The sequence below is a fragment of the Carlito syrichta genome, unplaced genomic scaffold (assembly GCF_000164805.1).
Source record: "Carlito syrichta isolate Samal-C Ts95f unplaced genomic scaffold, Tarsius_syrichta-2.0.1 Scaffold141092, whole genome shotgun sequence".
NCBI classification, from domain to species: domain Eukaryota; kingdom Metazoa; phylum Chordata; class Mammalia; order Primates; family Tarsiidae; genus Carlito; species Carlito syrichta.
In genome coordinates, this window is record NW_007085188.1 from 99,049 (window position 1) to 122,714 (window position 23,666).

Here is a 23,666-nt window from a genome sequence, read left to right on the forward strand (position 1 = left end):
GTATACAGAAAAGATATTTGCACTACCATTTTTATTGTATCATTCACAATAGTCATGATATAGATAAAGAAAATGTGGTATCTTTTGAATGAAATATTGTTCAGCCATTGAAAATAAAACTCTGTAATTTGCAAAAACAAACATTAAACGGGAACACATGATATTAAGTGAAATCAGCTAAGAAAAGAAAGAAATATAGTATATTCTCACATACATGGGGAAACAAAAACATGCATTCCATGCAGAAAAAAAGTACATGGTGGTTATCAGAGGCTGGAAAAGGGAGGAAAGGGAATGAAAAAAGTGGGTCAGTGGATGCCAAAAAACAGTTAAATAGAAGGAACAAGTTTTTCAGGAAAACCTCTGGTGAAAGAAAAAAAATTAAGGTGATAACACTGATTAGTTAATTAGTTAATCAGTGTTGATCATATTAATGATTGAGATTGGTTGTCCTCTGGGTATTAGATTACTCTTTGATTCATCTCTATTATAAAAGCTTTGTCTTTTAGAGCTTTCAATAAAAATCCTGAAATGTTTGTTTTTTCTCCTTAGAAACAAGAGACTGTAGGTATTTCGGCTCTGCTTTTCAGAATTTTTTGGCTCAGCCCTTTAACTTCAACCTTCTTGCATCTATAGCATTCAGCAAATGTCACAAGGAAGAAACTGGCAATGTATTTAAAATATTATGAATTTCTAATTTTCTCTTGCCAGTTGCTCAAAGTAGTCAAAATTTCAGGTTTCTCTGTTCGGGACAGGGCTCCTTTTCCTTGTGAAGTCCAAACTTTCAGAGGTTAGCTTCCATTTGGAATTAACAAATGTCCCCTAGGGTAAATACAGCTGCAGATCACCACTGAAAACATCTCATATCTCTTGAATTTTAGTCACTGAAATTCTTTCTTATTTTTAAGTTATTTAATAATTTAAAACCTCATATAGTTTTTCAGGTTTTTCTAAGTTGGACTGTTAACTTGCAATGAATTACTCTATCCTACCTGCAGTGGAAAGGTTGTTTCCTAATTTTTAAAAATAAATATGTAGCATATAGATGGAGATTTTGAATAGGAGCAGGAATATTTATCTATAATAATTTTATTTAAACAACACATTTTAAAAGAGCTGTATATTAACTTGAGTTAGATCAAAGGTATGGAAACAACATGGAGTAGATATTTGAAGCTGCCATGTAAAGAACTGAAAATGTTGAATGTGTTTTGTATATAGAGTAAAATTATTAAGGCAAGTCATGGTAACATAGACCAATTTAAGTATTTAAATGTGTGTCATGTTTAAGACAGACTAGCTATTTTGATTTAAAAGCAAATATCCATAAATAGAAATGGTAAAAAAAAATTAATCTAAATGTTAAAAAATATTTTCAACAATGCTTTATAGGGTAACTTATTTCCAAACACTGGAAATAATCAAGAAGATGCCTAAAAATGTTCCTCCACTATTTGGAATGGACAGTCAGATAAATTTTAAGGGTATTTTCAATTCCAGAATTTTGTCATATGTATAATTATAGATACTGATGAAGAGCATGTCATAATTACTTAAATATACTATCTCTTGAGTTTTGACACTGAAATACTGTTTTGATAGTTTCCATTTAATCTTTTTTTCTATAATTTTAGAATTATTGATGAGTTATTTTTCAGTTTCTTGTGAAATACTCTTTTATTTTATTTTATTTTATTTTACTTTATTTTTTGAGTTGGAGTCTCACTCTATCACCCAGACTGAAGTGCAGTGGTTGCTCCCGGCCACTGCAGCCTCGAACTGCTGGGCTCCGGCGATCCTTCCACCTCAGCCTTCCAAGTAGCTGGAACTACAGGCACACGCTACCACACCTGGCTAATTTTGATTTATGGTAGAGATGCAGTCTCGCCAAGTTGCCCAGGCGGGTCTCGAACCCTCAGGCTCAGACAATCCACTCACCTCAGCCTCCCAAAGCGCGGGATTACAGGCTGAGCCACCGAACCAGGTTTGTATATGTATTTAATTGAAGATCAAATTAAGCCAGAAAATTTTGTGAATAACAAGTTAAATATAACTGAAATCAGAGCTTTCAAAATGACTTTATGTTTTAAATTGTTATTTTAAAAAACTCTCAAATTTTAAATATGCATGTTCTCATTCCTTTCCTTAAGTTGGAAAATAATTTTATGCATAAGTAGCCTTCTTTAATTAAATAATTTTTTCTGTAAGAGTCACAAGCAGAATTTATTTCAATAAGCTGTATTTATTATGGGAAGGTGTACATTTAAAACTATTTTCAGTGAAAAGAAAGAGGTTTTAAATATTTTTAAACATTTTTCGTGCTTACCATTTTTGTTACTATTATATTACTATCTAATTACTTACTATTTTAAATCTAGATTTCAAGACATCTTCATTTATTTTCCTTTAATTTCTTATTTTTCCAGTGGTGTTTTCAGTGTCTTATAATGCTCTCTCAACTGTTAATGATGTATTAAAAAATTATTGGATATATTCTCAGTGCAGTACCCGCTTCAGTTTTCTATCTTCTGAATATCTTACATCTCTTTTGATGTATGGCTAACTTGTAGATTTTTGACTGGTAGAGATGTAAATGATTTTTGCTCCAGGGGAAGAAATGACCCCGTGGGTTACACTGTATGACCCTATTGGACATTAATCAGTTTTGTATCTAATTCAACAATCTTATTCTAACATTACCTATAAAAAACTAGTTTTCCAATGCTTTCTAAAGCTGTCATAACAACTTACTGGTTCCTCACTAATTAATGAATTGGATAGGGTATTTGACACTTTAATTTGTATTTACATGAGAGTCATGATTTTTCATTTTAAATATTGTGCTTTAACATCGAAAACTTTTTTCATAACATTAGCTAATGTCTCTTTATGAGACCATAGAGAACAAGTTTCTTCCAGGCATTTATTTGCTCCTCCTAATCAGATTATTTGTTTTTGTCTTATGGGCACTAAAATCATACATTTCATTGACTTTTTTGCTTCATCTACTCAAAAACCCAAAGCCAGACATTTAACAGCTTATCCTTAGGCGTGTGAAAATAATCAGCACATTTACTTGCTTCTACCAAACTCTCTTACTTCTTTTTTTATTTTTCTCTGTAGTTGTGCAATCTTCTTGCTAAATGACCTTATTTATTTTATCTTGCTCTTTGTTTATTTATCTGAATCAACAAACATTTATTTGATATATATGCTGAAAATATAACTAGATAGACCAATTTATAGATTGATAAATAGGTAGGTTGAAAAATGAATATCTCGGCCTTATCCTCAGTATTCTTTCATTATAGATATATAAAAGAAGTTCATTAGGTTTATTTAAAAATCTTCTATAAGCAAAAATAGTGCTACAGTCCCCAAAATTAAACAAATTTGAAATAAACAACTAACCATATTTTCTTCCCAAAAGTAGTTTCCTTAATTCAAGAGCCTTAAACTGAGGGAGGTGAAGGTGACAAAATTTTAAAATTATGTTTGAATCTTTATTATTTTGAGTTAAAATTTTAATTCCAGTTAGTGATGTGTTTTGCAATATTAAGTATGGGCATAACTTTAAACATCCTGTAAATGATCAGAGAAGGTATTGGTCTGCATGAGTTACTTTATAATTACATTCTTTAAGTCAGGATTGTTCTGATAGGCAGTTTTCTATTTAAAAAGTTATATGCATATGTAGTATCAATATATCATGTCTTTATTATGTTACTTATTTGTTACATTAAGAAAAAGATTTTAAAAAATATACACAGTAATTGACTCACAAACTCAGTTTGTATACTTCTACCACCAGGGCGGGGGAGGGGGGGAGGGTAGTGGAAAGCTCATGATCAGGAGAAAACACATTTTTAATATAGACACCCAAGTCACTTGGCATGTTTCATGCATTATTAAAAACTAAGTATATCTATTTCTTCAATAACCTATATTCATTTTACTACTGTTGACCACTTATTTATGCCTCAAGCATATAGAAAATAACAGTGAAGACATCAGAAATAATAGAAAAAAACTTTTAAAATGTTCCTTTAGAAAAAGTTTTTGAGTATCAAAACTTATCTACAAATAATATAACTAAAAATAAACTGAGGTGTATTTATAACACATATATAATTATGAACTAACATTTCTGAAAAATTATTAACTGCACCTATATGTCCATTTATGTGCCTAACCCTGAATTGTATCCCACATTTTTAAAATAGAAAAAAGAAAAAAAAATAAAATGCAAAATAAAAAAATAAAGTATATCATTTTGTCAACCTGTAAACTGTATATGGGGAGTAATTACAACTGAGTAAAATAACATTTGAGTAGAGAGAAAACTATAAGAAAATATATCAATTTATTATATTAAGGTCTAAAATAAAATGTATTGCATTTTACGAGCCTCTGATAGAAGGCTTAGCTAGTATACAGGGTGCCTAAACAAACCTTCAAAGAATTTCTGCTGTGAACATCCCTAGCAGTAAGGAGTTTGACCTTGTTTGTACTTTTGCTTCATATTCTTTTTTATCTTCGTGTGCCACAAATATCTGTCTACTAGAGAGAAGAATAAATAGCCAATATTCTACCATTAGAAAACACTAATCTCTAATAGAATCACATTCATTTTTATGTAGACATTCATAATTAAATAATTTAGAGTTTTTGAAGTTATTTCAACTGCATGTATTTATTATTTATTTTTGGGTGGAGTCTCACTTTGTTGCCTAGACTGGATTATAGTGGCAAAATTAAGGTTCACCACAGCCTTGACAACCTGGGTTCATGTGATCCCTCCATCTCAGTTTTCCACAGAGCTGGGAATAAAGGTGCACACCACTATGTTCACTTACTTTTTTTTTTATTAATTTTTTTTGCTTAGATGAGTTCTCACTATGTTGGCGAGGCTGATCTCAAACTCCTGAACTCAAGCAATCCTCCTACCTCAGTCTCCCAAAGTACTAGGATTGTAGGCAGGAGCCAATGTGCCCAGTTAAATACACTTTATTCTAACAGATTCAACACTGTATTTGTATTTGGGGCTATATTTTTAAGGGTATTTTGGATCCAAGTTGAAACTGAATCACGTGAAAATGAGGTACGTTCTATTTACAATTATAACTACTAATTTTTCATCTAAAATGTTTTCACTAAAATTAAGTAGTCAAAATTAAATATGACTTTAGTGGTTCTCAACTTTGAATGCCAGAGTAGAATAATCTGGAAGGATATTATATATTTTGGTGTGCAGACTATATCCAAGACCAATAAATCAAATCTCAAGAGTGGCACCCAGGCTTTTTAAAAACTCCTCAGGTAACTCCCTCATGTGGTTAAAATTCATAAGTATTACTTGACAGTACACCAGTTTTTGTCTTTTGTTTTTAGGGTTTACCTTGTATATGATACAGCACACATACTACTGTTCGTGTATCTTAGGTGTTGTAGTCCTCAAGCTTCCTGATAAATTATAGTATATTTAAGGTAATAACCAAAAAAGATGTGGAGATATAGAACTGAATATTTAAGACCTATTGGGATTTTACTTATTCAGGGAGGAATTTCTGATGGTTTCCAGTGACTGTTGGTGATTCTCTCCTACATTCAAGTGTTTCCCCTTCTCTTAGAAGGGACAAGTCTGAAGTTGATATATTAAAATTAAAATTTCTCTTTAGAGAAAGGAAAAAAATAATAGCTAAAATGCAAATAGTCCATCTTAAGCAGAATTAGAAAAAAGTCAAAATGTTCCGAACTCTTTAATATGCATTTTATTTTATTTTATTTTATAAGGAAATGTTTTTAAAAATTTAGTTTTTGGCCAAGTAAGTAATTCAGTTTTCCAATTCTTTGACATTTACAACCATCCTGCTTGTAGTATGTATACATTAAAAAGTTCGATATAATTTACAGTGATAATTTTTTATTGCTTTTGTGGTAATGTTTTAAGTGCTATGCTTACTTTTTTTTCTCTCAACAGAAACATGACTTTTTTTTCTTTTGATTTCAGGGTTTCACCCTTGATTGAAATTGAATAAACAATTACTATAATTAAGCTTTATAGTTACACTTTATAGTTACTTTATTAATGTTAGACATTTGCACAGAAGAAAGGGTCTGATGGAAAATTTATAATAATAAATAAATAACTAGCTTTAAATTTATGTTAAAGACAAGACTATGTTATATAAAAATATTTATATGCTTAAAGGTAATAATCTTTTGAAATACTTTCCAATGACTGTGGTGGTGTTTGTTTTATTATTATTTTTTTTGTTTTGCTTTGTTTTATTTTGTTTTTAATCTGTAAAGTGTGTTTTCCTCACCACACCTTTAATGTTAGCCCAGGATTAGTGCTCCAAGAAATGAAGAGGCTATTTCAAAGATAAGGCCTTTCCATAGAGGAAGAACTAGTTGCTAGTTCCTCATTTCTGACTAGGGAAATTTTAAACGACAAAAATACATAGATTAAGAGTGAAAGATCAGATGCCAATAAACTCACAGAAGAGTCAGTCCTCTGATCACAGAGCTGTCAAGGATGGGGACTCCATGAATGTAGAGATGGTAAGATCTAGAGTCAGCTGCAATACATGCTGTGCTGCCCAAATGCCAATGGGACCAGTTTTATCACTAGAAGATATGTCAAACACAGCAACAACAATTTTTGACACTTCCCCAGAGTTCTGAATAGGATAAAAAGTTGCCTTGCTGCCTCTACTCTAACATCAGATACATTCACACATTTTCTACAACTCCAATCTCAAATTGAAAAGAATGGAAAAGACAGCCTTGTCAGGAACCTGAATTTATTTATTATTTTTAAAATTTATTTTAAAGATGTGGGGCACAATTCAGGGTGAGTTATAGAAACGTTGATTATGCAGGTCCCCTTGTTCATGAGGTCTGCCCCTCCCTCACCTAGCAGTTTCCCTCAATTGTCAATCCCACCCTGTCCCCTAACAATTCCCCACTACTGCCAGTCCCTTTCTTATAGTATTATAATAATTGCTCAAGGTCTGCTTATGAGTGAAAACATATGGTACTCTCAGGAACCTGAATTTTGAATCTACTTTTTGGAGAGAAACAGAAGTGAATTATTTATCTTCTGCTTTTACTATTTTCATCAACTAGTCTCATGGCTCTCCTTTCTCTTTGCCTTCTTGTCTATTTCCTTTCTTTACTCTCTTTTATTTAATTTAGGACCAGTCTCAATTGTCTCCATATTTTAGACCACAATACCTAAAAACAGCCCTCTATCCCACCTATCTATTCATCTATCCTCTTTCCATGTCTCTATTCAATAGCAATTGCCTTATGTTTATAATCTGATCTTTATTGTCTATCCTTTCCTTCTAGAATATAAACTCAATAAGGCAGGGACTTTGTTTTCACTCAACTACATCCATGTTCCCTAAAATAACAACAGAGACATAGTAATTACTCAAATATGTTTAGAATGAATAAATTTACAAATGAAGAGATAGGGAACTGGTATCTGAATGTTTAAAAACTCTATTTACCCATGCCCCAATTGTCCAGTGAAACAAAATCCTGTGAAGAAAATTGTATACTTGATAAAAAAATAAATTAACTACAAGGAATTTGCACAGATAGAATATAATATGCAAATTTATTTACACGATTGAATTTATTCACAATATATGTGTTTAGATAATTAATGGACCCAGAGTATCTCTATTAAATGTTTTGGAGCTAGAAAGAATAGTAAAGACCACATATTTGACACTATCTTTCTTTATAACAGTTATTATTATGTCACTCTTGTTTTTACTACAGTGCTTTCATAAGGAAGCTTTTTCTTGAAAAAAATGTCTATTACAGGTATAGCTGTAAAAATAATCAAATTTATACAATTATTTATAGGCAAATAAATAATTTATCATTTTGTATGCTTATCCAGGGGACTATGCTAAGAGAAACTCAATATGTTGAGAAAATGCATGCATTGTTAAAAGTAAGTATAAAATTTAATATTTTTGAACATTCTATATTATCCTGGCCAACAGATATTTTGGAAAAAGTAATTCAGAGTAACTCTCATTCAGTGATAAAAATAGTTGTTTCCAAATAAGTGTTAACCTACCTCTCTAGTTCTTAGTTTTCTCACCTGTCAAAGGAGAATATTAATGCATGACTTGTGTTTGGTACTATGAGTCAATGGCAAATTTAGACAAAGGGCATTGTTTGTGTCTCAGTAAGGGTTCAATAAACAATAGACTGCATTATTTTTTATGGCAAGTTGAAAGATGTTTGACAAATCTAAGATTATAAAAGTGAGCCGCATTTATTCCACTATATCAAATATCTTACTAGTTTGCCATTACTGGCTAGAATATCAACATTCTGTGAACAAAGAAAAGAAGACATTTTAAAATATAACTCAAATAATGAAAATGGGTAATGGGTGATATTGTAAAATTATTGCCATAAGAATCAGATATATTTTCCAGAATTAAACTTTACTAAATTAGAACAATACAGGCAATTATTTCTCTTTCTCTCTCTTTTTTTAACCACGGGAGAGCACGAACACAGTCCCCTACTACCACAAATTATGCAGAAGAGTTGCCCACATTTGGGCAAATCAAAGGGGTCAGCACACCTGGAGTACAATGGATAAGCCTCGTCCTGGGAAAACCACCTTCATGATTATGGTATCTGCCCTACCACGTAAGTGTTTTTTCTCATTTTTAACAACTTTTAAAAAATTTTTTAAGTTTAAAGATGTGGGATACAAGTCAGGACTAGGTATATAAGTGGTGTAGGTACAGGTGAAATTTGGGCTTCCCATTGGTCTTCACTTCACCTGGATTAGGATCAGGCACCCTCCCACACACCTAGTCGGTCAGTGTCCTGCTACTGCCAATCCCTTTCTTATAGTATTATGATAGGTGTTCAGGGTCAACTTTTGAGTGAGGACATGTGGTACTCAGTTCTTTGTTTCTGTGATAGATCACAATGATACACTCCAAATCCATCCATGTTGCTGTGAAGTCCATAGCTGTTGTTTTCTTCATTCTTTATGGCTGCGCAATATTCTATAATATGTATGTAGCACATTTTTTTTTTATTCAGTCTACTTTCGATGGGCAGTGTGGTTGGTTCTGTGCTTTTGCTATGGTGAACAGTGCTGCAATAAAAATGAGTATGCAGGTAGCTTTTTAATAGAATGATTCGAATTCCTCCAGGTATATTCGCAGAAGAGGGATTGCTGTGTCGAATGGAAGCTTACTTTCTAGCTATTTTAGGAATCTCCACACTGTTTCCATAGAGCTTGAACTAGTTTGCACTCCCACCAACAGTGTAGAATAGTTCCCTCTTCTCTGCAACCTCACCAGCATCTGTTGCTTTGTTATTGAATTAATTATGGCCATTCTTACAGGAGTTAGCTGGCATCTCAGTGTGGTTTTGATTTGCATTTATCTGATGAGTAGTCAGGCTTAGCATTTTTTTTTTCATGTGTGTGTTGACTGCTCCTATGTCTTCATTTGAGAAGTGTCTATTCTTTTTTTTCTTTTCTTTTTTTTTTTTTTTGCCCACTCTTTGATGGGGTTGTTTGTTTGTTTGTTTGTTTTTCCTTTTGGCACATCTTAATTCCTAGTACCTCCTGGATGTTAGGCCTTTGTCAGGTATACAGTTGGCAAATATTTTTTTCCCATTCTGTGGACTGTCTCCCTGCTCTCTTGATGGTTTCTTTTGCTTTGTAGAAGCTTTTCTATTTGATGAGGTCCCACTTGTCTATCTTATCTCTTTTGACATGGGCATTTAAGGTTTTGATCAGGAATTGCTTACCTACTCCAATTTCTGTAAGGGTGTTTCCTGTGCTTTTAAAGATTCTTATAGTTTGAGGTTTTATATTTAGGTCTTTGATTCATTTAGAATTGATTTTTTTGTATGGTGATAGGTAGGGGTCCTGTTTCATTCTTCCGCATGTGGTCAGCCATTTTTCCCAGCATCATGTACTAAATAGTTCTCTCTTCAGTGGTAATTAGTAGAGGATTTGTTGAAGATTAGTTGGTTGAGAAATTGAGGTTTTTCTTCTGGAATCGCTATCCTTTTCCACTGGTCTATGTGCCTGACCGTGTAGACAAACCAGGATGTTTTGATTATTGTAGCCTTGTAATAAAGTTTAAAGACTGGAAGTGTGATACCTCCAGCCGTGTTTCTTTTGCTGAGGATTGTTTTGGCTATTCATGGTTGTTGTTTCCACATTAATTTCTGTATTGTCATTTCCATGTCTGAGACGAATGATGACAGCAATTTAATGGGTATTATACTGAATGTAGATTGTCTTGGGTAGCATAGACACCTTAACAATGTAAATTCTTTCAATCCATGAGCACTTTCCATTTATTTGAGTCTTCTCTGAGCAGTGTTTTGTAACTTTTGTTGTAAAGATCTTTCACTTCTCTGGCCAGGAAGATGCCACTTTATTTATTTCATTTATTTTTCATTTTGGCAGCTATTGTGAATGGGATTGTACTTTTTATTTGGTTCCCTGCCTTTTTGTTGTTGGTGTATGAAACTGTGATTGTCTTTTGCATGTTGGCTTTATATCCTGAGATTTTGCCAATGGGCTTTATCAGTGCAAGGAGGTTTTTGACAGATTCTCTTGGATTTTCCAGGTATAGGATCGTTTTGTCTGCAAAGAGGGAGAGCTTAACTTTCTCTTTTCCTATTTGGGTGCCCCTGATATCCTTCTCTTGTCTTATTCCCCTAACTAGAACTTCCAACACTATGTTGAACAGGAAGAGTGAGAGTGAGGAGCCTGGTCTTGTTTTGGTTTTCAGGGGAAATGCTTTCAGTTTCTGTCCTTTAGTAACACGTTGTCTGTGGGTTTATTGAAGATCACTTTTACTATTTTGCATATGTTCCCTCTATACCTTGGTTTTCAAGGATTTTTATCAGAAATGAATGCTGAATTTTGTTGAAAGCCTTTTCTGCATCTAATGATATAATCATGTGGTTATTGTTTTTACATCTGTTGATTAATTTAATTATGATCTTGTGAATGTTAAACTAGTCCTGCATCCTGGGGATGAAGTCTATGTGGTCATGTGTTGTTGGATCTGATTTGCTAGAATCATGTTGAAAATTTTTGCACCTATGTTCATCAGGGATGTTGGCCTGTGGTTCTCCTTCTTTTCCATCTTGGGAGGTTGTGTGATTTCAGAAAGTCCTCCATTTCATTTAGGCTACTGAGTTTGTTTCCATGCAGGCTTGGATAGTTATCCCTGATAATCTTGTGTATTTCTTTAGGATCAATTGTGACTTGATCTTTTGTGTTTCTGATTGTGTTTATTTGGACTTTTCGTCTCTTTCTCTTGGTCAATCTATCTAGGGATCTGTTGGTCTTCTTTATCTTCTCAAAGAGTCAGTATTTTGTTTCACTGATTTTTTTCTATGATGTTTTTGTCTTCTCTGTCCTATATTTGAGCGTTTACTTTGGTGAATTGAATTCTTTGGTTGAAGTTATGGTTTTGTTAGTCTTGCCTTTCCAGCTCCCTTAGGTGACCAAGTCAAGATTTAAACAAGAAGAAATTGAGACCATAAATAAACCAATAACAACCCAGGGAATTGAATCTGTCATAAGAAAACTATATACAAAAAAAAAAAAATCCTAGAGCAGATGGCTTTCCAGTGGAATTATACAAAACATACAAGGAGGAGCTTATGCCAATCCTATTGAAAGTATTATAGGCAATCAAGAAATATAGAACTCTCTCCAAATCATTTTATGAAACTAACATCTACTGATACCTCAACCCGGAAAAGACCCAACAGAGAAAGAGAACCACAGACCAATATCTCTGATGAACATATTAAGAGACATTTTTTTCTTTTTAATTTTGCTGCTCAGTGAGAGAGTGGATAGCTTTCACTTCTCTTTACTCATCCCCCTAGTCTTCCTCAGGCAGAGCGTTGCATTTGTTCAATTTTGAAGGCAGGTGGCTGTGCTGCTTTTGTAGTTTGAGATTTGATTAAGGTGTAATGGGGAGCTAAAGTTTAGAAGTTACCTGATGATCGCAGTATCCACTGACTGAGGTGTGGGCCCCCTGGAACTGACTCCCTACTACTTTACACTATGATCATGCAGTGGGAGTGTATGTATACACCCTGAAACCAAAATGGATAAAAGAAAGGAAAAAAACAGAGAAAGAAAGAAAGGAGAAAAAGGAAGACGAAGGAAAAGAATAAGAAAAAGGAAATCAAACAGCAAGCAAATAAACAGATAAACAAGCAAACAAAACAAAATAAAACAAAATATAAAACAATAACAAAAAAGCAGAAATGAAGATGCACTCACATTTAAATGTGCCAATATGCAAAAAAAAAAAAAAAGAAGAAGAAGAAAAGAAAGAAAAAGGGAGTAATCAAATCAGAACACACATGCACCAAGATATGTATGGAGAGGGTGAGCAAAAAAGGTAAAAACAAAGATCCAATTTTTTTATTAGTTTTGAATGCCTTCTTGCTCCCTCTTTTGGCTGCTTTGGAACTTCAGGTTCCTTTTTTAATGGCATGTCCCAAGCACCGTTACGTTTGGCTTGGTGTAGGAGGGAGTGTACTTTGGTCTGTAGACCCTCCCCTCGGGTGATCAGGCTGCTCTCCACATGGGTCATATGCCCCACAGACCACTGGAGTAAGGGGACTCTATCAGATCAAGACTCACCCTTACTCATGTGCTGCTAGATCTCCCACTCTGACTATATGCATCTATGAATGGGCTAGTGTGGAGCATGGGGGCATTTGAGTTTCCAAGCCAACCACTGTCTTCAGGTATCGTGCACCTGGCATATCCTCCCTAGAAAATGATGATTGATCCCAGCAGGATACTGCGATTGCTCCTCAGTGCCAGGATGAAGTCTTCTCAGCATTGGGCTCTCCAAAGGACTTCTCTCTCTGGGTTCTGGGCAGAGAAAATGGGGCCAGCTGGCCGTCTCCTCCTCCAACAGGACTCAGCTCCAGGACTCCTACCTGGGTTTTCTTCATGATCCCCACTGTCAGTGCCTGACCTTTAGTTGCAGTTTGTGGTGTCCAGTCAGGTACCAGGTTCTGAGAGACAGCTGATCTCTGCCACTTTTTCATGAGAAATGCCCTGAGAATGGTGGATGTTCCTAGTGAAGCAGGTGCTGAATTCAGATCAGTGGTAAGTTGTAGCTGTTTCTACAGGGGAGCCCCGGTGGCTTGTTCCTGTGTCTTCCCTCAGTTGAACAATCACACACCCACATGGACACACACGCACATGTAGATTTGTTCTTATGCACACTCCTCCAGGCAGAGACTCACACTACAACTGGTTCCATCACCATCTTGTCCCTCCTCCAATATAGGAAATTTTTAGACACGTACAAACCATGTAGAAATCCGGACTTTCAGGATCCTTCCTTGGTACATTAGGATAAGCCTTGGATCAGATCTAATAATACATGCAGGTTATTGCATACACGAAGAGAGCTATTTCAGTCATGGGATGTCTATATTTTGTACTTAAACAATTATAAAATTGAGACTGACATTTTCTAGTGGGCTATTTTTCATAAACATATTAATCTTAATTTATTTGCCAAAAGCAATCTAAATGTACTTCTCCTGAAAAATTTTAAGGATAAAGTAATTTTTCTACTAATCATTCCTATGTGAAGTTCTTGTTAGTATATTTAAAAGGATATTTCACCTGATGATTTATCCTAGATAGCTCTAGGATAGTGAGATTATACACCAACTGTTCTGCTATTATTTCCCAGGAGTCATGATAAAGTTAGATAAAAACCACTAAAATATTTTATGTATGTATAGATATTAAAATTATACATATAGTATTTTCTTTCTTTGATATCAATAAGTATTTATTGCTTTATTGTTGTTTATTGTGTGTTTGTGTTACAGATACAAAAGAGTTTTCTTGGGCTAAAAAAGAAAGTAGATAATTACACAGTGAACATCCAGGCAATTTTATTATTCTATAGCATATGCTGGGCAAAAAATAATCCACCTGCATTATAACCTATGTCCTAATATAGAATTCCATCCTCATAATGTTAACCTATATATAGGAACAAAGTGGAGGAAAGACACCAGAGGAAGCGTGAGTGAACATGTGACAATGGAAGTTTCCTTGTTCAGAAAGTAGTCAGAATGGCTCAATATCCAGAACAGAGCTAATGGTATCAGTCTATTATTCTCTTGAATTGACTCAGACCTACTGAACAGGATTTAAATTAAATTTTCAAAATGAAGGAGAAAACAAGCTTTCATGTCATTCAGATCTTTCCTTTCCCCACCTCCTCGGATTTGGGGTTGTATAAATATCACTTCTATGAGTTCTGTTGACACTAGGTTGCAAAAACTTCTACAGTCAATAATGGAAAATCAACAGATATTGAGTTACAAAAAATTATAGAATTTCAGGTTGCTAATTTATTATTTTATTATTATTAAGACAACAGTGTAGTTGGGATTTGTTTCCTTCTTAAATCCTCATGTTTGTTAACAATACATGTCTTTAAGAAACCTAGATTTGTTGCAATATAACAATCATCAGAATACCTCTCTATACAACATTAAGCCAGTCCAAGATTCTTGGCAGAGTTCTGTTATCAAGATACATGTTACTTAAAAGGCAACAGAATTTCAATTACTAGTGATGAAATCCTGCTACTTGATTCAAAAAGTATATCTTTAAGTTTGACATTTAGCAGAAAAAATTTAATTCTTCTTGGCCCTGCTGTTGAGAATAATCATCAGTAGTGTGGTATAAACTATGCTAATACAAGCAACAGATAAAATTAATTATTATTATTTTTTTTTGAGTTGGAGTCTCACTCTGTCGCCCAGACTGGAGTGCACTGGTCGCTCCAGCCACCGCAGCCTCGACCTGCCGGGCTCCGTGAATCCTTCCACCTCAGTCTTCCTCAGCTTCCCAAGGCATGGGGTTACAGGCTGAGCCACCGAGCCCGGATTAAAATTAAAATTTTAAAGTCAATTTAAAATACACAAAATTAGAATTGTTAGAGCTCTTTTAGAATTTGTCTAGTAGGTTTTCCAGTTTAATAAAATAAAAAATTACAGAGCTTGAAAATATACTTTAATTTATTTTTATATAAATTAAGAATTCTTACTAGGGATGTTTTACTTCTTTCTACCATCTTATAATTGTTATTATAAAATTATAAATTGTTATAAAAAAATTATAATAACAATTAAAGGTAAGAAGAGTACAATGGAGATAACTCAGAAGCTGTCTGAGGATAACTGGCTCATGTCACAAGGAATTAGCATAGAATAATAAACAGTTATGTAATAAAGAACAATTTAAATAATAAAACTGAAGAAACAATGTACTCACTTTACTAAAAAAATAGGATTATATCCCAAACTATCACATTTACTTTTTGATAAGTTGAACATTTTAAGAAGTGGGAAGGATCATAATTATGTATTTAAGTTGTAATTTTATCATAAGAAAATAAAGGGATTGAATGAAATACAACTAAGTATTGATTTTCACAAATCTGTTTTCAAGTATATAGCAATACAGAATCAATAATAATAGGGCAGTGATTTATATTTTGGCTATCTTATTTTGTCAATATAACTTCCAACATATGCATCACAGCTGTTAGGCCATTTATTAGTCTTTATAACCAAATAATTGGATTCTCAAGTTAAGTTTCACTTCATCGATGTTTAATAGACAAGAGTAAAAATTTTCTACTATTCTCTCTAGATAAATAGTAAGTAAAGAGGGGATCAAAATGACACAATGGAAAGAGCTTGGCTTTAATATGCAATTGACCCATGAACAGCAGTTTTAAAGTGCATGGGGCCATTTATATGTGGAATATTTTCAACTAAAGACAGATTGAAAATTCAGTATTCCTAGGATGCTGAACCTGCTTATGTAGATGATCAAATCATGTATATGGGTTCTACAGAACTGACTAGGAGACTTGAGTATGCTCAGGTTTTAATATATGGGAGTCGGTGCTGAAATAAATCTGCCACGTATATTATGGGACAACTGTACTATGTGTTCTTTCATTAATTGGTTCAATGTCTTTCAGCAAAGTGTCTAAAATGTAAGCTAATATACTTGCACAGATTTTAAAGAAAATCTTCTTGTGATATTTGTCTGTCAATTTATTATAATACAATATTACTTATATTTAAAAATATAACAGTAGAAATAACTCATTCACAGCTCATACAGGTTTAAAAAACAAAACTACCAACTGAATATGACCTTAATTTAAAAATCAGTGCAATTTGGATCAATAACATGTATTTAATGTGTTGGACAACATAGATTTCGATATTAGATAATTTAAATTTGCCAATACATATAAGCTTATCTTACTATGAACCATTTGAAAAATTAACAAGTCCACTTTTTTCTAACTAAACTAAAAGAAATTTTGTTCATGTAGTATGTCATAACATAATATTGCCTGACTTATCATGAGTTATATATGCATATATATATTCTTTTATCTTTGTTCTTTTTTAGTCTCCTTAACAATTAAATAAGTAAATTGTGGTTGCTGATGCAATTGTAAATGCAAATGACAAATATTAGCACTGACTTCATATGGAAATTTGCATTTACAGTTATTTTCCGCATGGTTAAAGATTTATTAACTATTCTGCATTTTAAAATGACAATAATTATCCATAAATTATTAAGAGTTCAAACAAACATGCTTAAATAATCACTTCAGAGTGTGTCACTTAACTTCTCAGAATTTCATATTCTTTGTGTAAATGGGTGAATAGAAATGTAAACTAGATGGCTGATTTGGCTTTTATTTTTTCTTTTATCATTCATAATTCAATGAAACACACTTAGCATATATCTACTAAGTAACTAATTTCAAGAAATGTGCAGGATCTGAGATTTTACCCTACTTGACTGCTAATAAGTTAGTCTGCCATTGTTTTATGGATGCTAATACTAGAGAACTGAGATTCTTGGACAGAGACAAAATATTTTTATTTCTTATGGCACAAAGAACTGTATGAAGTTCATATTTATATCATTTTTTTCCCCTTCAAATGTAAGTCCAATGGGAATGACAGAGAGTAGTCCAGGTAGATACTAGGCATGCAGTGTATTTGAATTATAACTGAGGAACTCTGGGTTTAGTGGGCACAAATATTTTATAATGGACTGCAAGCAAACCTGTCCTTTGCCAGGGAGAGAGATGTTATTTTACTATCCTAAAATATAAAAAAAAAATCCTCTTGCTCTGTAAGTAGACACTATATCATAGACACTATATCTTCCAAGGCATTTTGCTATAAAAATGTATTTGAGAAAATAGTCTGAAAGAAACGACTGTCAGATGCACCAGACACTGTACTAGGCACTTGGGGGAACAGACATGAATAATTCATTACCTTTATTCACGTAAAGCTAACTGACTAGTGAAGGATACTGATACTTAAATGGTTGTACTAAAATAAATAAATGTTAAACAGAACACTATGAAATAGGATATGCATCCTGGCATAGAAAGTAAAGAAGCACTTTGGACAAGAATGCACTTTGTGCTGGTAATTGGGAATAAAGTAGAATTAAACAGGAAAAAACACAGGGGCAAAATGAAACAATGGAATGAATTTGACTTTAATATAGTCCATTAATTGACTGTAAGGTTTGGAGCACTCTGAAATTTAACAACCACAGGAATCATAAGAAACAACTTTTTTTGTGTGTGAACTTTTCCTGTTACTTTAAATTATTTCATTGCAATGCAATTTAACAACATTGCTTATAAAGATCGTGCCTGCAAGATCTCTTTCCTAACTAATCACCATTCACCTTCAGCATCACACTGTGTTGTGGTCAATGCATTTGCATATGAGTTTGCTGAGACACATTTAAATCCTGAATAACATCCTGGAAATTTGAAATGGTGTGTGTGATAGAGTTGGTCTTATACTTGGCTCAATATTTACTCATAATAAATATTTAACAATTTTTCTTATTTAATTATTTTATCATGACAATTTTAACTTGATTTTGAAAAAATAAATGATTTACTTCACATATAGATCAGTTTGTGATGTACTATAGCTACTTTTAAATGTCTAATGTCTTCTACTATAGAAGTGAGGCAATTTAATCAGTACAATATATTTTGATGTTTTGACATTTAAGACACTAAATAAATGTAAGGCTTAATTTTGATATTAATGTTTATGCTATGTTAGTATGTGGAGAAAAGTCTCATTTAAAATTTCAATGTAAACCTGTTAACATTGAAATTAGGAAAGATATTCAAAATTGTAATTCATTGTTTTTTTCTGTCTGCATATACACAATTGAAAATTCAAGTCTAATAAGAAAATAACATCATTCTTCTTACAAATGATCCATAGCATGATTTGTGATTTTTCCTTTCTTTGCAGTTCTGTTACAGTATTATTTCCCTTATGACATCTTTATTCCACCTATGGAGGTTTCCTCTAAAAAGAAGTGTCAATCCTAGTCATATCTAAATTCTCAGTGGTAATATGTTCTATGTTAAGTTTGAGGTGAACAAAGAAGGAGGAATCTTATTTCTAACATAACAGACAATTGCCAGTCATCTATCTAAATATAGCTATCACTTAGCATTAAACCATGGCGAAATCCCTTTATACATTTTAGAAATGAAAGTTTTAGTAGGCAAAATGATTGTAAAATAATTCATTTAGTAATAGCACATTTAAGCCACTTTAAAGGACACATTTACAACTGAGTGTGTATGTGTGTATAAATATTCGGTAGTAATGGTTTTCCAATATGTTTTGTCAATTTTGTAAAAGAATCATGTAAATACAAAGGTAGCATATGTTCCCTTTTTACCTTTAGGGTAAAGGCTTTGTGCTTTTAAAAAGCCTTAATCATTTATCATTACCATTTTTTGTTGGGAGCCAGCCATGGAGGCCCACTGAGCGTTAGGGATCAGGAAGGGCCTTTGACCCCGAGACCACTAGGATGTGTTTGGGAGCTGTTGTCTCCATTCCCGCCCTCTTTTTCCATTTGGCACTGCAACCAGGAAAGGCTCCTGCTGGCTCTAACAGAAAACTCTGAGACCGGAATGTACACAGCTAAACTTGGGAGTCTATTGTTCCCATTTTCCATGGTTTATGGTTTTTGCTTTTAAACAATTAAAGTTCAACTCTGAGTCACATTGAAGAGCCTTAGTACACAGTATCTCTTGATGTGATTTTAGAAATTTATAGATATAGGTTCTAGGAAATAGTTTACATAGATTGAAGAAAATTCAGGTAAGTATTTAATTGTAGAAGTGTGGTTAGTTTAGTTTGATTTAGGAGGGCCAGTGAAGTTTGAATTAGGCCGGCTGGTGCTAGGAGAGTGTAGCCATAGCAGCAATTGTTTTAATAGAAACTAGTTTGAATTAGTACAGAATAGTAGAAGTTAATAATTCATTATGGTGGTTTCAGGTTTAGACATTGAGTGATGTTATTTCAAGATGATGTAGTTGTATTACAATTAAGGGCACATAAGAAACTGGTTTGGGGAACGTTAAGCAAGCATAAGAAACAAAAAGACAATTTGTGGTTGTTCTTCCTCATGTTTTTCCTCATGTTCTTCCTCATGTATGAAAAAACATTTGCTTGAGAGTGGAGGGTATCCTTTGAGAGTGAAGGGTGTCCCTTGTGCACCTGGACCTGTTCATGTGAAAGGCACATGCTACCTTGTGTGTCCTGTGATGATGACTTTGCAAAGTTTGGGGATAAAAGTGCTTGGGTAACATTCAGTAAATGGTTTCTGCTCAACCTTGAACAGGAGTCCACTTTCTTTCTCCCCCCTTTCTTTCTCCTGCCTAGTTGCCGATGCTGGCCCACCTCCAGGAACCTCTGAACCTTGCAGGAGCAGGACTCCTGCAATTTTTAACTAAACCCTTTAAATATATATAAACCAATTTGAGGGTAGAAAGAAGTTTTGTTTGAGTAAGGTGCAATGTGACACTTTACAATTAATTTGGGTTTTAATTTAGTCTTGTTTTTTAGAAAATGATATCCCAGCCCTGATATACAATTCAGGAGTAGTCAGCAAGACAATTACCAAATCTCATTCTTACAGCTCTGAACAAATATATAAACTTTGTGACAATATAAATAATGTATTTAATAATGGGCATATGACTATGACATAACAATTATTCATATTTTCCCTTTCATACAGATATCATCTTATTTTTTATCAGGCAGAAATAATAGTAAGGAAACTGTGTGTGTGCATATATGCATATATACACATAATTAAGGAAGAAGTTGTCACATGTAAGAAAATTACTAGACCTCTTTTAAAATTTTTATTTTGACTTAATAATAGGTTCCCAAAAATGTACAAAGACAGTAGAGTGAGATCCCTTGTACCCTTTTGCCTGCTTTCCCTAATGATTATGTCTTCCATAATTATAACGAAATATGAAAACCAAAAAAATATGTATTTATTAATTTTTGCCATTTTATCATGTATGTGGATTTATATAACTATCACTGCAACCAAGACACAAGTCACAGTCACCTCATTCTTCATCATCATTTCCATCCAAAAACTAAGGATGAGACCTTTTTGGATACAGGGTTTTTACAGAAATAATTAGTTCAGGATCTTAAGATGAAATAATCCAAAATATAAGGTGGGATTTAACTTCAATTACTGATGACCCTGCAAGAAAAGAAGGGTAAACAAAATCACAGAGAAGAAGAATATGTAAAAACAGAAACAGAGATTAGAATTATGCAGCAATAAGACAAGGAATGCCGAGGGTTGCCAGCTGTCACCAACAGCTAAGAGAAGCATGGAATGGATTCTCAGAGCATCCAGAAGAACTCTGCCAACATCTTGATTTCAGAAATCTAACCTCCAGAACTATATGAAAATAGTTTTGTTTGTTCAAAATGACCTAGTTTACTGTATTTTGATGCAGTAGTCTTAGAAAACTACACACACCATTCTCAAATCCTGACTACCACTGCTATGTTCTCTATCTCTGTAATTTTTTCCATTTAGATGATTTTTTTTTTGCAAATTGAATCAAACAGCATGTAACCTTTCAAAATGAGTTTCTTCAATCAGAATAATAACCTTGAGATTCAACTAAGGGATTTAATGTGTCAATAGTTTATTTTCTTTTATTGTTAAGTAGTATTTTATGGTGTGGAATACCATATAGCAGTTGTTTAATTGTTCACTTAACTGAGGAAAATTTTTAGTGTTTCAAGGTTTTGGCTATTACAATGACATACGCTACAAATATTCACCTGTGTGCTTTTATTTCTCAGAAAGTATAGAGTGTCCTCATCTTCAACAATAAAGTAGTATCAAAATACAGTACTGAGATAATATCCACATTTTCATAACACAATACGTAAAACGTACAAGGGAAAATTACTCACCATGTCAAGAACAAGAAATCTCTATTTCAATAGGAAAAGACAAAACTTGACACAAACTTGAAAACTGTCTAATAAAGATTTAAAATCAGTCATGATGAAAATGCTTCTACAAGCAATTATAAATATTATTGAAATAAATAAAGAAATTGAATGCCGTATCCAAAGGGAAAAAAAAGTAAACAATACAAGCACTATAGAAGTGAAAATATTAGATAAAATATACAAGGCCCTGCATTTGAAAACATAATCAATGTGTTCATCTTTAGAATACAAAATATGGATGAAAGAATCAGTGTATACAAAGAGTACAGTAAAAATTATCCAATGTGAATGGGAAAAACAATGAATAGAAGATGAAAAGAGACTCAGTAATGTGGGAGAATACAACAAAATGTCTAACACTGGTGTTATTGGAAATTTCATCAGATAGGAGAAAGAAATTTGGTCTCAAAAATTATTTTAAGAAATAATGACTGAAGTGATAGGTTCTTAAGTTGAGAAACCAGAACAGTATAACCCAAAATAAACACAAATTAAGAAATGTCACAAACTGCTGAGAAGTAATGACCAGGAAAAAAATATTGACAGCAGCTGCAGGGGAGGAGGTACCTAGAGGCAAATAAATATTTAAATGGAGAATTTAAATTATAGGGGGTTTCTTTGAAAGCCCATTGAGACCAGAAAGAACTGGAGTATTTTTCATGTGCTGAGAAAAAAACAAACAAACAAAAGGTCAAACAAATTTCTTGCCAAGAGAAAATATACACACACACAAAAAAATGTTTTTAAAGACATTTTCAGGTGAACAAAACCTAAGACAGTTTTGTTTCTGTTCATCTATTCTAAATGAATAGATAAAGAAAAGGAAAAAATAAAATTTGTAATTTTGAAGAATAGAAAGGAAGAGAAAATAATAACAGCAAAATATGAGAAAAATACAAGACACATTGCTCCTCCTTTTCAGTTTTATAAATTATGTTTTATATTTGAGGCAAAATTTATGTCTTTAATGTATAGCTCAATGTATACAGGAAAATAAGACATTTGATTATACATGCAGAAGGATAAAGGGATCTAAGGAAGGTAAGGCTTGCACACAACACTAATGACTAAAATACAAAATATTTATTAATTATAAACACAAAATGAAATTCACATAAAATAATATAGATTAAAGTAAAAAAATCAAAATAAATTTATAAAAATGTTACATTCACCCACAGGGACATAGAAAAATATAAGCGGAGGAAAACAGACCAAAAACAGATAAAACAAAAATAAAATAAAATGGAATAATTAGGTTTTAACTTATCAATAATTACATGAAAACAGACTGTCTAAAAGTGTTCTCAGCAAGATAGCAGAGTAAAAATTCCTGGACCCTCGTTTCTTCCACAAACACAATGATTCAGCAACAATTCATGGACATAGTCTCCCATGAGAAATTCATAATCTAATGAAAAGGCTCCTGTACTTTAGGTTGATATATAAGCTGGCTCACTGAAATACAGAGAAACGTGACACTCCCACTCATAAGAATCTCTACTGAACCACAGAACCGTATGATCAGGAGACCCCATAGTTTCTTGCTTTTCTCAAGGTTGGATAAAATTTGATTTATGTGTCGTGTCAACTTTTTCAAGGAATCCCCCCAAGAACTAGATACTGTCTTGCCAGTATTGGAATTCTGGTGTGTTCTGCCTGGAAAAGAATGTAGATTGGCCTGGTTCGGTGGCTCAGTCTATAATCCCGCGCTTTGGGAGGCTGAGATGAGTGAATTGCCTGAGCCTGAGGGTTCGAGACCAGCCTGGGCAACTTGGGGAGACCTCATCTCTACAATAAATCAAAAAATTAGCTGGGCGTGGTAGCGCACACCTGTAATTCAGGCTACTTGGAAGGCCGAGGCGGAAGGATCGCAGGAGCCCAGCAGGTCGAGGCTGCGGTGGCCAGGAGTGGCCACTGCACTCCAGTCTGGGTGACAGAGTGAGAATCCAACTCAAAAATTAAAAAAAAAAATGGAGATTGTAGCTTTGGCTGGTATGCACATCTGATCATCATTCTTGCTCAGGAGAGTAAAAAAAAAAAAAAAGAAAGAAAGAAAAGAAAAATGATGGACTCCATCTCTCAGGTTCACCCTGAAGAGAGATATAGTTGATTCATTTGTCCAACACTCTAACTTCTCCAGCGTTTCCCAAAAATCCGGTAACTGCTTTGTCAGTCTTTGA